General features: G+C 35.0%; 1 protein-coding gene across 1 annotated transcript in view; it reads left to right on the forward strand.

The window, feature by feature from the left end:
- The first annotated feature begins 676 nt into the window (after positions 1 to 676).
- Positions 677 to 16357, forward strand: part of LOC140152529 (muscarinic acetylcholine receptor M1-like) — an 83624-nt gene continuing 67943 nt past the window's right edge. Inside the window, exon 1 of the mRNA XM_072174886.1 lies at positions 677 to 1060. The gene's annotated coding sequence lies outside the window, so the exon portion shown is untranslated. The remainder of the gene's footprint in view (positions 1061 to 16357) is intronic.

Below are 16357 nucleotides of genomic sequence, written 5' to 3' on the forward strand. Positions count from 1 at the left end.
TTTCTGATCATGTATTGGTCCTTAAAACGACAATCAAAATATTCAGTTTTAAGACATATTACCTTTTTGCAAGATCATTATTATACATAAGAAGATCTTTCCGAATGGATTACAAATACAACCAGAAAAGTTTGAAGCAACAGACATATTATTCACAGATGGAAGTATTATTCGGTCGTTAAGTTGATTACAACCACACAACACGGAAAACTTAAATGAATTGGAAAATAGTCAACTATAATACCATGACAACTTGAGGCTTCATTAGTTCTGCTGCCGTCCAGTAATTATGTGATGACAATAAAGTCATTTTTGATGAGAGAGATTGCAAATAACAGTCACTATAGCAGCTGCCTGCTATCCGTCTAAATATTGAGCCATGTCTTTTTTGTTGCGTCCTTATATCACGATTCACACTACATTAAGTGAGAATCGAGAGAGAAAGAGATCAAACCTGCACAACATGCGTTATTTCATTAGTCCTAATTGCGGTCAACGTCCTCACGGATCAAATCAACCAATGAGGGCACCGGTAGCTTCAACTGCCAGGTCTGTGAGTTTTCAACACACAATGAATGGTGTGTAAGCATAGTGAGTTTATGAGAGTCGGTGCTACGTCACAGTGAGTTCACTCCGCCCAGATATATGGTGATGATTAGGAGGCACGAGACAGTACTACCCAGTAATGCAGACGACAGTAGTAAGCGCGCGCGGGAAACAATTTTTGTAACGTTGTATCTTGTATTATATGAGGGTAACTTTAAGGTTAATATGTCCAAGTATCTCGCCGGCTGGATGTAGTTGCTGCTACCACTGCTGTTGCCAATCCGCATATGAAAACAGGTCGTTCTACCAAACATATCTACTTTTTGTACCTTGCTTCTACCATTTTCTTGGATTCAATAGAGATTTTTACACTTTACATCTCGTCTGCTTTATCTTCAACACTGGGTTGATGCTTAATGCCCCGGGGTAAGCCGTGCATATGATGCTAACAGGTTTATCACCACCGTGTACTGCATTTAAGTACATCACTAAATTTGGATTATTATAAAAACACGTAAGTACTTATATATAAAATGATAGAATTATGGACTTCCATTATAGTACATTGGTAGCTTAGATAATTCAATCATATAAAAATTAAACTGGGCTGTAGTTACACGGCTCGTTTAATTACATACAAGTATATCATGTTAAACCTAAAGGGCACACTTATTAAAGAAAAAAGTGCAGTAAGTGAGATAATGTAATTGTTTGAAACGCGTTGTTTAATTTAATAAAAGTATACAACGTGTTAAATAATGATATAATATCTACATAATAAGAGCTAACCAGTACATTGTGTAGGCAAGTACTAGTATTTGCTTTTTAAGCTAATGATCAAAGTTCTGTTAGTTTTACTAGGACATGTAGGAAGACGGCTTTAAGTTGATAACCAAAGGAATACCAAACAACACAGCTATCAAAATCTCAATGATTTGATATATTTATACCTGGGTGCGACCCTTGAAATCAACATGCACGTAAAAGCATTAAATGATTATTTTAGTCAGCACTTTTATATAAAAAAAAAGACATGACAACGCGTGTGTATGCATCTGACGGCTACTTAACGGTGTGTAAATTTAAAAATAATCGATCAAAATAAAAGTTACTAAGGTTCTGAGAAGATACATGCGAGCTAGCGGCAATTCACAACAGCGTACCTGTATTTTCATTTCATGGCAAATTTGACTAGTATTACACCGTATTTTGATTTCATTTTAATTTGATGAATCTACTGTCGACGACTCCTTCATTAACTATCTATCTACTGCTGATCGCTTTGACATTTGTTGAGGCTTTAATTATAGAGACTAATTGAGATTCAATAAATGTTCTCCTGATAACGCATCAACTATCTACTGCTGATAGCTTATTTCTTTGTTATCTTGGATCTCTGTTCATTTTTGTACGATATTAAAAGTATATAGCAAATTATTCATAGAATCAAGAAGGTATTTTAACTTCTCTTTATTTGCATTCTACTAGCAAGCAGTGAAAGAGATAAAGTACTTAAGGATATTTAATTGATAGGTATAAAAATGTGCAAATATCACGAAGTGTGTTTCTAGCCAGCTACGTTATAGCATGAGAAACAGGCGCCGGCTGGATATGTTCTGATCACATCATTCTATACTTATGTTTATATATATATATTTCCGAGCACTTGGAGGGATTTAATATGATGCATTGCGTTGTTTCAATAACATCTAACGCAACAGTACTTCAGTGAGGCAGTCGTCTTTTGCATGACCAAATTAAATCAAAATTTTTTTAACGACATGGTTAGTTTTAGATTTCAAGGGGCGATTTGTAATAATACGTGTTTGTGCTTGTCTGCTGAGCTTTCAGATTCAACGGAAGTTGCATATAAATCTTATCAAGCATCTTTTTGTTTGACCGGCTGTGTACAGATCTGTTCGCGTGCAAAGCATCTACATGTTATCATTATGACACCAAAGTGCTTCTCATTGTGTTGAAATTAACTAACAAATTTAAGGACGCAAAAATATACAATTGAGTACTACTTCTCAGTGTGCTCACATTGAGGGCTTTCACATGTATTTGTTCTGGGTTGCTCGTCCAAATCAAATTTCTAAATGCGTTTTAACAATTCAAATGGTATACACGTGAAATGCTACTGACAACACTCATAATTAAGAAAAGAGCAAGCAGTCAAATCTAAGCGTTGTGACTTGATTAAATACTGTCAACTTATAACTCGACCTTGTAGTTAAAATATGACTAGAAATTTGTGATTGAATAATTATTATTTCCGGATGTCGAGTAATGCTCTAATATAGGAATAAAGCAATAGGCCTACGCAAAGTAGGCCTATTGTAAAGTAGTTTGTTACGTGAAGTAGTTTTTAAATAAAATGGAAATGTTGATTGTTAATCATCTTAATGCCATATTTGTTTAAATATAAGTGTTTTTGTATTAAGGTTGCGCAAAACATTCGTGATCTTTTTACATCGTAATCTCTGGATGTGGACGACTTGAGTCATCGCACGAAGGTGCCTCTAATGAAATGATAGTTCTTGAATAACAAAATCTTAAAGGAAAAAAAATCACATTATTTGGATAGGCCTACCTAATCTTTAGATTTCAAATGACGTGAAAGTGTCATGCAGCTGGATAATACATGTTGGCAGTAGAGTTTTGATTTAAGAGAGTTAAAGTTAGAGTTGTGTTGGAGTTAATTGTGGCGTTAGAGTTAAATAATAATTGAAACGTAAAATCTAACTCGGTCTTAAAAGAACAACTCGCTAGTTCATTTTTAACATGTCATGAATATAAATGAAAGGTTGCAATAACGGGATAGAAAGATTTTGTTATATATTCTAGGTATTCTCTTGTAATCCTTTGATCATTGGTGTGTTTTGTACCTCATCCGCTGGAGACACCATTACCTACACTTTGTCATGACGGGGTATTGTTTACCAATAGAGTTTTCCACAGATTTATTATTGTATCCATCAACATTATTTGTGTGATTACTCTGCAAAACTAAGGACTCGCATTGCAGTATTGTGTGCAGAAGAAAAAAAAAAACACTTGAAGAAAAATCATTGCATTTGGATGCTCCATGCATGAATCTAGAAAACGTTTATTGCTGGTTCATTTCAAATTTCACTTCGATAAATTAAAAATGTACATTATACAATGAATAAAATTAAATATTATTGACCTTGTCAACGTCACTTCCAACATAATAACAACAATGAGTTGAATGTCGAAAAATCAATTTCGAGATATTGCCCAAACGATTGTGCTGTTTCTTTTCTTTGGTATTTATAGCAACGCTATAAATGTTCATATCGTAGGAAAAAAGATGAAATTTGACGACAGATTCAGCACCATGTACCAGTCATGTGCAATTAATTATTTATGGCATAAATGAATATGGGCACCATCCTACTCATTTCGTTTGTCATATACGATGGATACGTGTAACATTATGTCAAGCGAAATAACTGGGTCTTAATTGATATAAATATATAATGATTATATCGGACATAATACATAATATATAAATGGTTGCATTAAGTACTTAAATGAGCGATGACCTTGAATGGCGGAAAATATCAATCCCGTCATTGAAATATGGAATCATGTTTATCATTGGTATGGAATCGCAGAATATACGGGATATTTATTCCTGTCGGTTTGCAAAAACAACTCAAAAGCTGAAATCCTAAGCTTACATGTTTATTTTGCTGCATATATATTGAATGCAAATTGAATACTGTGTTCTCCCAGGCTGGGCTCAAATTTACGGCAAAATCAGTGCAATAGGAGCGCTTGTAGCATCTAAAAAGGTCACCGAATTCAATTTGGTTATGATTAGCTATATAAACATGGATGCTCTAGATGTTATTTTGAAAAGCAAATATATGACTTAAAACTGCCAAAGTCTTCCAAATATATTACGTTCGTATACCACATAGAATAGAAATATATATGACCAAATTGCGCCAGAATTACGTCCAACACGCTTTCCATAAAGTCTAACTTCATGCCAAATTAGACAGGTAAAATTTACTAATGATGGAGATTATCACGTTTAGTAACATAATTTTTACATTATGAATCTCAGAGTAAAGGGACTGCCACAAGTGGGTTTTTATGTCGCATTTGCTACATACGGAAAGTGGAATTCAATTTATAGAATCTCAAACATTAATATCCCCATGAATAATCCTAAGTCATTCATCAGTTAATGTGGTTGAATCAAGTATGTGATTAAACAATTTGGAATTCCGTGCGGATAATATAGGCTTGAGAGTCAGTCTGTCATTTATGTTTTACGCATTATCATCAATATATTGCTTGGTAACTAAACTATTATACATGCAAACCTTAATCAATAAGGTCCATTTGATACATAGTTAGGATGCCGCGCTTAGGATGTCTACATAAGGTAATTAATAATAATAATAAGTATAGCTCAGCGCCAACGCCATTAGTTAATTAGTTATATAGGGGTTGACTGTACAGAACCAACATGATTAGCGTTTGTTGATATTGCTGAAAATAGTTCAAGCTCTATTTAATAAGTATTTAAGAAAACGACATGATAATATGAAGAAACGATAAGAATATTTATGATAAACAATCGTGAATCAATAAGAATGCAATATAGCTCAGGCCTTATCGTGTAAATATTAAAACACTTTTTAATGAACATGTTCAATCCAAACAGAAGACCAGATAAGATGTATGGTTAACTCTTTATAATTGCTTAGTTTCATTTTTCAGTGTCACTATTTGCACATTCTCTCTTATTGGGCTATTCCAGTTGAAATCAATACACCCCCATGGAATAATTGACCTAAATCACAGGGAGTGTGAATTTCAAATGGGGTTACCTGAATGGGTGACTATATTTGAAATCTACACCCCTGTGTGAGGGTGATTAGGGTCATGTCTTCCATAGGGGTGTATGGATTTCAACTGGAATAGTCCATTGATACATCCTAAGCAACAACACCACGACCTTGACCAGTCTAATGTTTTAATCAAATTGAAATTCACGGAGGAATGTGACAAACCACTTTTAATGTGATTTTTATTCCACAAATTTACACATAATTTTCAGCCACGGGTTTTATCGACTTAAAAGACATAAGCCTATCCGTTTCAATACATGCTTCAGGGTCTGGGTTATCTGAATTTGTTTTGACTCAAAATGGCAACAATTTTGGAAGCCGCAGGCAATGTATATGTCCTCTTTATGTTATAAGATGGTGGAGATGATGATAGGGAGTTGGTCTTATTAAGGCAAAGCCTCATCATCTTCTTACACAGCTCACACAGTGTTTGCACACGGTCTTACTATGTCAATATTATATTCGTTCAGGTTAATGCATTCTATCTATAAAATGCCAACTCTATACCAATCAAATAATACGCTTCAACCTTTTTCTGCATTGAAAAAGAAAGTAATTAAGGCTATGTAAGGTTTTTGATGATAAAAATTCTAAGAACCATTACAGTAGATGCAGGTGTTTTTTTAAATAGACATAAGTTAACGCTCTTGCCCAAAAAATGATAAATAGTGGGCTTCAAATTTGTATTTGCAAGTTTCCTAATCTGTAAGTTTTCTGATAACGAATTTGAGATGTGCATGAAAATAAATAATTATAAGCAAGTTTAAGATTGACATAGTGGTTCTTCGATTTATCAGTCGCACACGCTTAGATCCTAAGCCTGTGTGGAGAGAAAGGAAAGAACCAGAATTGAAGAAAAGTGTACGAGGAAAAGAAAGTCCACTTCCAACAAATCATTCATACATCTTAGCCCTTGAGTCGAGAAAAATGAAATGGGGAATTCTTATTCTATGCCTGATACAAAAGCTAGTTTTAGTGGCGGATCAATGGGCCCATAGGGTAGTTGCTCCAGCTATATTCCTCATCTCACTTTCCTCAGATAAACAAAAACAAACAAACAAACAAACACGTAGTTACCATTATCCCAGGAAAGAGGACCTTTATAATCTGGTGGGTTTGTTTTATTCCCCATATTTTGCCAACGCATGTAAATTGTTAGATCGTCACGGTAATTTGCACTGGGCGGTAGAGTGTGATACTCTGGAAAATCAAAATTGGTCTGAAAACATATTGTAAGGAACTAACGCCGAATCTCTTTAGTAAATAGGTTTGTCTTGCAAGTCCAATTTTTGACCTGCAGGGTCGACATCGCTGTTCTAGCCATCAGTGTGATAATAATATTGAAAACAGCTCCACGAAGGATTCCGTGTTGGAATGATTCAAATATACAAATACAAATGTAGCAGATTCATTATGTACGTATCTGCTACAGTTGTAAATTGCTGTTTTAGCGTGTAACATTCTTATAATGATATTTAAATACACAATGACATAATTATGTTCATGTGTTGTATTCGTATTACGCGGGCTTTGGATGTTGACTTTTTCCCATGATGCACTGCGTATTTTGGCCTCTCCCTAGCAACCGCTGGAGGCGCATCGTATTGCGAATACTGATAATTCAATTTACTTGTTTATAATAGCGTATTAGTATATCTTATATCTTGATGTTTTACACTACCACCGACCAGATGCCAGATGATATAGAAAGTAACATAACAAAGTGATTTGCAAAAACTCAGTTCCCGTTTTAGATTAATATAGAAATAAAACAACATATTTTCCTTTCCGAATTACTGCCCCTACTTAATGAGCGAGTAGTGCAACAAACTCTCTTAATCTAAAAGTCAAACCCACTCCCCCAAAGAGTGAGAAGAATGAAAATCACTTCAAACGAGTGCAAACCACTCTAATAGAGTGGAAAGTACGCTCTCAAGGTAAGACCTATTTTGGCTCAAAACACATAACTGCAGTTACTGTTCATTTTCCTATACACAATACACAGTGCTCGCACCATTGACGTGTGACCTCGACAAACAGTGTATGTTAGAGGGCATTGCCTAGTTAACAGCACTGTGTAAAAAATAACCAGCCAATATTTTGTGTACTCTTTGAAATTCTAGAAAATATAGTTTTGTAACATGTCCTAAATTTTTAGCTAATTTAGATGTTTGGAAATATTCGCACTTTGGTTATTTAGTAAGGAAGGGCACGGCATGGCCTGCAAAATTCCCTGTGTAAATTGAATGCAACTTTTAGTGACTGTCACTCACTTGTGGACCGCTCTCTTCCGAAGGACATTAAAGCTAAACCATTTGACGGATATTTTCTGTACTTGCTGTCAATCAAGAATAATGTATACATTACATGTAGGCTAAAAACTGAGTAGGTGAGGCATCTGCAAATGTTCGTACCTCCCTGATATGTCAATGACAGATAACAGCAAAAACAACTCCCTTATCTGTCCATAACTCAGTGAAGCGAGTCAGGGGATTTCAAGTGGTGATTATTGATTGGCAAGTGCCATATGTGGGCATAAGTGCAGTCTACCATTCAATGTGGAGGATGGGCTAGACTTTATCGATTGATTTTGCTGGAGTAATTTCCTGTTAACCAGGTTTAAGTACTGCAAAGGTGGAATCATGTTTCCTGTGCATCATAACTGCACTATGATGGTGTTCGGGCTAAAAAGGAAGATGCAAAGGACAATTTTTGGGCCCTGCGCCCGACCCATCTGACCCAATGGTAAATCCGGCCCTGGGAACGGATTAAAAATGGAGCGGTCAATTGTGAAAATTCAAAGAGTATAGCTGATATATTCCTCAACCTCGTCAGTTAATTAGTTGTGTTTATTTTAGGCGTCAAATGGCCAAATTGAGTTTCCGACTCTTTCAGAAGTGGTTTTCTAACGTTTAGGAGCTTTTAGGAGTGAGTTTTGCGCTTTTACATGAAGAGACTAATGAGTAATCTATCTTAACTCTAATCCCAAACCCAAGCCATATTTTAAAACCAATTTTAAACTAACCTTAACACAAAGACATGTTTATTTGCCGTAACCAAACCTTTTGTTTTACATATTTCAGAAAGATATTGTTTGATTTTTGTATTAAGGTTGTTCTCACATGTTCATGTTTTTAATATGTTTTACTACTTTTTTGTTATTAAAAAGCATTCAAATGCGTCAAAAGTGGTGATTTCAGTTTAAAACATGCCGACCAGCCTAAATGTTTCAGCCGGTTACGGTAAACAAAAAATAATTATTTTAAGATACTAGTTGAACTTGAAACAATTAGCGTCACTAGGTGGCTGTCATTTTGTTTATAATTTTATTTATTTATTAGTTTTATAATATAGACGGGTCACAATATATTTAAAAACAAAATACAAAGAAAATTAGATTTTCTATGTAAATTTAAAATGTTTTGATAACAGTGGTGTACCTATAATATACCTCATAAGGTCATGTAGTTAATGCACTTAAATGATGATGGAAAACGGATGTTGTATTTGCATATCATCCTAGCAGCAAATGAAACATATCAATCATTGCATTACTTTAAAAAAAGGATAATGCTTTCATTTACAAAATGGATCTCATCTTACATAATTGAAGGTATTGAACTTAATGATTTGTAATGGTTGCTATCCATGCATATAGATCACATGTCATAAATATGCCAATATGTCCATAATTGTCATCATTATGCTCGTTTAAATAATGGTTAATTAAACTGTTAATAGAGCTATCTGTAGCAAGTAACAAATTATAGAAGACTCGGTCATTTGGAAGATGAGATGAAAACTACGGATGGCCAATAGGCTCTAAACATGTTTATTTAAGATACGTCTGACCTTTGACGTCTAAGATGCGATCTTCAACGTTTATGGACGAATGGAACAGTTCATGTTTCTTTTTATATCACTCTACATAAATTCTAGACAGTTCATTGGTTGATAGCCATTTATCATTTTTACCATCAGCCTCTCCGTGTGATAGTTTTTACCATCATAGTGCTGTGCCATGGTGCGTCTGCGCCAAGCGCTGACTCTTAGACTCGCCGATTTAGTTATGGGGTGGACCCTCAAATATGTTAAAGAAGTGGCAAAACATGGTGTTATGTTGATGAAAATTGACCTATAACCTACATACTTGAAATAGCCTTTTCTTCTCCTAACAACTAATGACTATGCATAATTGTATAAGTGTGTATTTAATTTATTCAGTATATTCTATTCATGCAAAACATGGTGTTATGTTGATGAAAAAGATTGTATTTCCTACAGTAAAAATATTTAAATAGTATTTTAATAATATAATTTATGTACGAGTGATATAAAACAAATAGTAACTGTCTTAAATTCGTGTTATGAATCATCGAAATATAATCACTCGGTGAAAGATGTATTGTTTCATCCCACTCGCCGTTCCGGCTCGTGGAATGGAACAATCCATCTTTCACCTTGTGATTATATTTCGACCATCACACTCATAGACAGTTAATATTTGTATACCATTGAACGAATAAAAACATTCAATATTTGTTTTATATTACTCATAAATAAGTTCCCTTGATTCCACTTAATTTTAAAAATCACGAAGAAAACAAATAGATTAAAAGATATATAAATGGATATTTATTTTAGAAGCAACACCCGCACCAAAAAAAATGGGCGAATCGAGGTGGAAACCTTGCGCTATATACGCTCGCGCGTCTGTCAGCGTTGCTATGGTAGCCCCGCGTTGCACGGACGCGGAATAGTAGTTGGCCAATCAAATGACAAGAAACTTTGTATGGGTTATATAAAAGCAATTATATACCTCATATAGCAAATGTCTCGGTGAAAGTCATTTAAACATAATATAAATGGAAGAGCGTTTAATGTAGTCGCCGATTCGTCATTTTGATTTGTCGTTGGTAATGTTTTTCTACAAGGCCATTCCACTATCTAATAGCATTTTTAAATGATTATCAATTAAATGTTAATCACGTGAATTGATTGTTATCTGTCCAGCCGTAAAAATGCATTAAAATTAATGTGAAATGCATTTCTGATGCTACCACAGTAATGATAAAACATAAGGAACAAGTCGGATTCTTTTATTTTGGAATAAACTGAGCACAAAAAGAATCCGTAAGATAATATACTGAAATTGTCAAATCAAGCAGTCAATAGGTGGAGAAGTTTTAAGAAAATATAAGCTTAAAATCGTAGGTGGATGCGTGTATATGTAAGTTAAATATTGGTTGTCGACGTCTTTATTTCCATATCATATCCATAAAATGTAGACGTAAATATTTAACAATGACATCATAACATTACTGTAGGTGGTCTGAAACAGTCAGGAGACGCAAACCAACAAAATAAATACTAAGTAAATAAACATGTCTTTATGATCTTGATACGAATAAGAAGGCAGCTCAAATCAGGAAAAAACTCAACCTTTTAAATTCTGTTATTTTATTTTGCAAAGGTTATTGTTTCTTGTACTATGAACAACTTTTAACCGATTCATACATTTTAAAATGCGATGAAAGATTAAAAAGTACAATAATAATAATCACAATAGTGATAATGAAAAAATAAGAGTTCTAACGGGAAGACAAAAACTTTCTAAACAAATTAAGGCGGGTCTGAAGGGAGCATGACCTAATAGTGTTTGCACTCAAATATTGAGACAAATAAAGCTGAAACACAAGAGGAATAGTATGAATTCTATCATTTGACTTGATATAAGGGATGACATCCCATGTGCATGATTTTTCTTCGGAGAGGGAAAACGTTTAAAACGTCCGGTTGATACATTATTAACCTTACCTCAAGAAAATAATTCGTGCAAATTGCAATTTTTAGCTTTTCTATAAAAATTGTATTTTGATATATTGAATAAATATTGAGGAAGCACACTGCATCTAATTTATTTAAATGTCTATAAATATACAATTGAAAAATGTGGTTGCTGTCATCCGACTCGCCTTAACAAAACAATAAGTCATAACGGTTATGTTCTAAAATTAATTTTGAATGGCTACACGGTCGAAATGTCAAGACACTTACTAAAATTATAACTGTAACATTAGTGTCATTTATATTACATAATATATCATTCTTTATGGGTTTTATGGTAGCTATTTCAGTTGTCTATCATTACGTCCCATACATGTATGTTTGTATTATTTACAGATACACCCGGCGTATTCGCCATGACCATGTAAAGTGGACTTAGAGAGTACAACTCAAATTACGTATTTGATATGGTTATCTGAAGCAAAGAATTGATTATTGCAAAGTGCGCCCATTAGGCTACACAAGTCTTTTGGATGCTCTGCTCTCTAAAAGACATCACAGAGATGTTTTCAAACATTACCGTAATCAACAACATCATGTAAGAGCTCAGAGTGCTATTCAAAGGACGTTTATTCTTGTTACTCTAAAAGCAAAAGTCACTGAGGTCAGGTAATCAATTGTATTGCCTTTTTAAACAAAGCAACTTTATTTACTAGTAATTATTGATATATAATGTACAACATAGCCAAGGTAATGGAAACAAAATGTAAGCTGTACTTTTATTAACAAATATTGAAGATGAAGACTAGCTTATCCAACTTCCAAAAGTAATGTAACGTTAGAAAAAAATAGTTGTAAAGCATTGGCAGAACAGTTGCGCTGATTCATGTTGAAGGTCAAATGTTATTTTCCATCAAATCATAAACAATCAAAATATACTGAGATGGAAAAGTGCAATGTAAAGCTGAAATTTGCTGCAACCTTGAAAATGAAATTGTCAGACAATAGGGGAAATCTTGAAGCAATCGCCGACTTCTTTATTATTGACGATTGTGACTAAGCCAATGCATTGAATCTGTTCATATTTATTTTAAAACAATAACGGATCCAGTACATTGGTCGAAAATAAATCGTCTGGTAAATGCGACTGAAGTATAAATTCAGGTTTAGATTATCGACGCCAATATTGGTTTAAACAATGAAGTACTCATGTAAACTGTAATCGGACCACCCTACCATATTAACTATGTCACAAGCTAAGAGAAAGCACAACCGTTCTTATAAGACTTATCTTCATTATATTTTCTTTGTAAACAATAAGATATTATGTTTAAATGGTAAACACGAGCAGCCCAGTGACTTATAACTTTTGAAGAAACTGACACCATTATACATTGGTGAAACAGTTGTCCATCTGTCATTTGAAGGAGCGTCTCAATATGTTGTCATGGATGTCTCCATTCATGTGTGATGTCATACTTCCACAGTGGTGCATAAATTCAGCATATATGCACTATAAATTAATATCCACTTTCGCTACATTTCATATTTAATTTGGAATTACCATTTGAAATGAATTATATATTATACTTACAAGGACATACTTTCAAGGACATTCTTACATTCGTATAATTACAAGGACATCATGTGACCAGGATGCTCAAAAATAAGCGACATGATCATGATGAGTGATTTGTTTTTCTCCCTTCAGTTGGTTTACAGTACTTTTTTCATATTAGTTGGCTTAGGATATGAGCTTATTCCTGAGCTTATTTCTAATAATAAATTTCGATTTAAAACTTAATAGAAACGTATTAAATGGAATTAATTAAATACATTCAATATGACTGTTACATATTGCTCAATTTACTTTTCCAAAATGAAACGTAATAGATAATATAACATACAATCAGACATATTCAGATTTCTATTAACTAAAGATTGCAAGTAAAGTCCATCCAATGAGTCCATCATATTTGAATAACACGCTTTAAACGAAACCATCGACCAACTTGTATATTGGATACGTTTATAAGAGATAATGGCGTTTGCATGCCAGACACCGGTACTCCATACATGACATACACTTTGCAGCTAGGATACTCCTTTGACAACCTTGAGCGAGGCCAGTGTTATACATGACAAGGCAACGGACTTAGATTAATTGAGTCTCTAGAACATGTAGAATGAAAACTTCCAGAATTTTTATTTGAACCGGCTTTAGCCTACGGAGTGTTTGATACGCTTCAGTTTCTCACTCATACCTCAGCGCCTGCTCTAAGTTCGGTGACGCGTTGGAAGCAATACCTCGCTTCTTGTCTACTACTAGGTGTCAGATTCTAATTTAAGGCTACCAACAATTTACCTCCAAGCTAACTTTAATTTATCTGCGGAATACAAGGCATTTATTAACAGGGAACAATAGTGTTAACATGCCAGACACTGGTGCACCATACATGACACACATACTATAGGTAGGATACTCCTTTGACAACCTTGAGTGAGGCCGGTGTCACACATGACAAAGCAAAGGACCTAGATTATTGAGTCTCTAGAATGAAACTTCCAATAATCTTGCCATTTATGCGCATTTGAAACGGTTATCGCCTGCGGAGTGTTTGATACCATTCAGTTTGTCACTCGTGCTCAGCTTCTGCTTTAAGTTCGGTGACGCGTTGGAAACAATACCTCACTTCTTGTCGACTACTAGGTGTTAGATGCTAGTTTAAGACAACCAACAATTTTGCTCTAAGCTAACCTTAATTTATCTGTGAAATACAAGATTAAGGGGACAACAGTGTTAGCATGCCAGACACTGGTACTTCATACATGACAGATACTCTATAGCTAGGACACTCGTTTGACAACCTTGAATGAGATCAGTATTATACATGACAAGACAATGGACCTTGAGTATTGAGTCTCTAGAACGAACCTTCCAATAATGTTGCCTTCTATGAGCATTCGAACCGCTTCTATGAGCATGCTCAGCGTCTGGCTGGACTTTAGGTAGTGGATCATGAGCGTACGCGTTGGAAGAAAGACCTCACTTCTTGTTGACTACTAACCTATATATACCACTGAGCTAACTTAAATTTATCTCTAGAATATAAGCCAAGTGATATGAAAGCTTACCAGACAATGATGCATACTTTATGAATGGCTAATACTATAAAGCCAGGACTCGTCTTTGGTACCATAATGAGCAAGGCCAGTATCACATGATATGTACAAGACAATGCTTCAAATAACAAACTCCACGCGAATACGTATCAGCTATGGTTTATGGTGAAAAGTGTTAGTTTACCAGGAGCGTAGCAAGCGGGTGGACAGGGTGGACGAAGTCCAGGGGCACCGAGGGTTCAGGGAGTTTAGTACATGTCAAATCACATGGGACGAATGGTTTCACCAGAACTTTTAACTGTATATACATTCTTCATACCAACTGTTGAGCTCATACTCGCTGCCAACATTCCTGATGCAACCAGGTGGTATATGCATATTCTCCTCTACCAGGTGCACATTTCTGATCCAGGTTCTTCTACCTGGTACACATCTTGAGCCAGGTGTTACGCAAACTTATTGTACCAGATTTTATCTTATATTGGTATAGTGTCAAAATATTGTTGCTTCATTGAAGAGAGACAACGAAACAGCAAGAATTATTGATGGGCATACTGCAAGCATATGAATATAATTTGGATATAAGAGTTTGGATAGTCACTCTCCGCTTACGGGTAATTTGTTAAAATCATTTTATTATCATTTTTTGATGTTTCGGTTTGAAATAGCTCACTCTTTAAATAAGCTTTATGTTTCACTGCTTTAAACACACGGCCATTTTCTTACATGTAACAGTTCGGAGGTACTTTGAACGTAGGATTGCTCATATCTGTTCTTATTGAGTACTTGTATTATACCTAAAGCGTACCTCTAACACACCCATACTTCTGAAGTACATTGGTGCTCTATACTTGGCAGAATTCCTTATGGGTTACCCTTGATTTGAACCATAATTGTACATAGCATAACAATGGTAACCATCTAAACATTCACCCACCCAGCACACACTGTACCTCTAGCTCTATCGTGACTAAGATACAGTCATGAAGTAAGAACAAACAAACAATCACACCATAATCACACCATAACAAAACAAACACAAGCAGAAACTTAATGCGCTATGCCAATCCCCACAGGACCAACACATTTTCAACTCATGCCCATGTAAGTGTATATATAACAGAACATTCAGACAAACGTGGGCTTTGTGTAAAGCATCCTAGGTTGTCTATAAAACGTGTGATAATTGTTCTCAACGAAATAACCTTTTATTGATAACGCGGGATGCTGTACTCTGGGGACAGAATAACCAGCATTAATTTTTATTCTTAAGTGATGCTATTGTTGTTGGGTGACACTTTTCAGTGTTTCTGTAAGCAAAGCTGGTCTAGTCACGGATCACGTTGCCTTGTTCATAAATCATTATTAAAGTTGAAGGTGAATAATTAGCGACCGTAATTATTAGGCAACTGTAATTATATTATACAAGAATCTCATATGGGTAAATTAAAGTCACAAGAGACTAAAATAGCTTATCGTTTATTTCACACAATATTGTTGAACCGTAACAAATCGGCGTTGATGCCATGATGCATTTATTGTCAAATATATTTGAACAAAGTTTATAAATATTCATAATAAATCCCTCCAACCTGTTAACATTTTTATTCTTATAGGTATTGTTACCCGGGTATTGTTAATCGATTTGCAACACTACAGTCAGTCTACGCTGAAGTACTATGTACCGACGCGGACGCACACATTGTGCCGACTTTGAAGGCACGCATAACTGCAGCAGAGACGCAGCACTGCGCATTGTTTACAAGCTGTATACGCGCGCGTTGTCACTTTGTACTTCAGAGTGGACAAACTGTATCGGGTGATATGCTTTGAAAGTATTTTAAACGAGGTATTTAGAGATCCTGGTCCTGCTATTCACCATATAGTATTATGACTGCCGGCATGTAGCTGCCCACCCAAAGGAAGTTGTAATACATTCTTCCCACAAGGGCAGGTGAATGGGAATCAAGATAACCTTGAGTGACCTAGACATTACAATATTGAAGTCA

Source organism: Amphiura filiformis, chromosome 5 (genome assembly GCF_039555335.1).
Source record: "Amphiura filiformis chromosome 5, Afil_fr2py, whole genome shotgun sequence".
NCBI classification, from domain to species: domain Eukaryota; kingdom Metazoa; phylum Echinodermata; class Ophiuroidea; order Amphilepidida; family Amphiuridae; genus Amphiura; species Amphiura filiformis.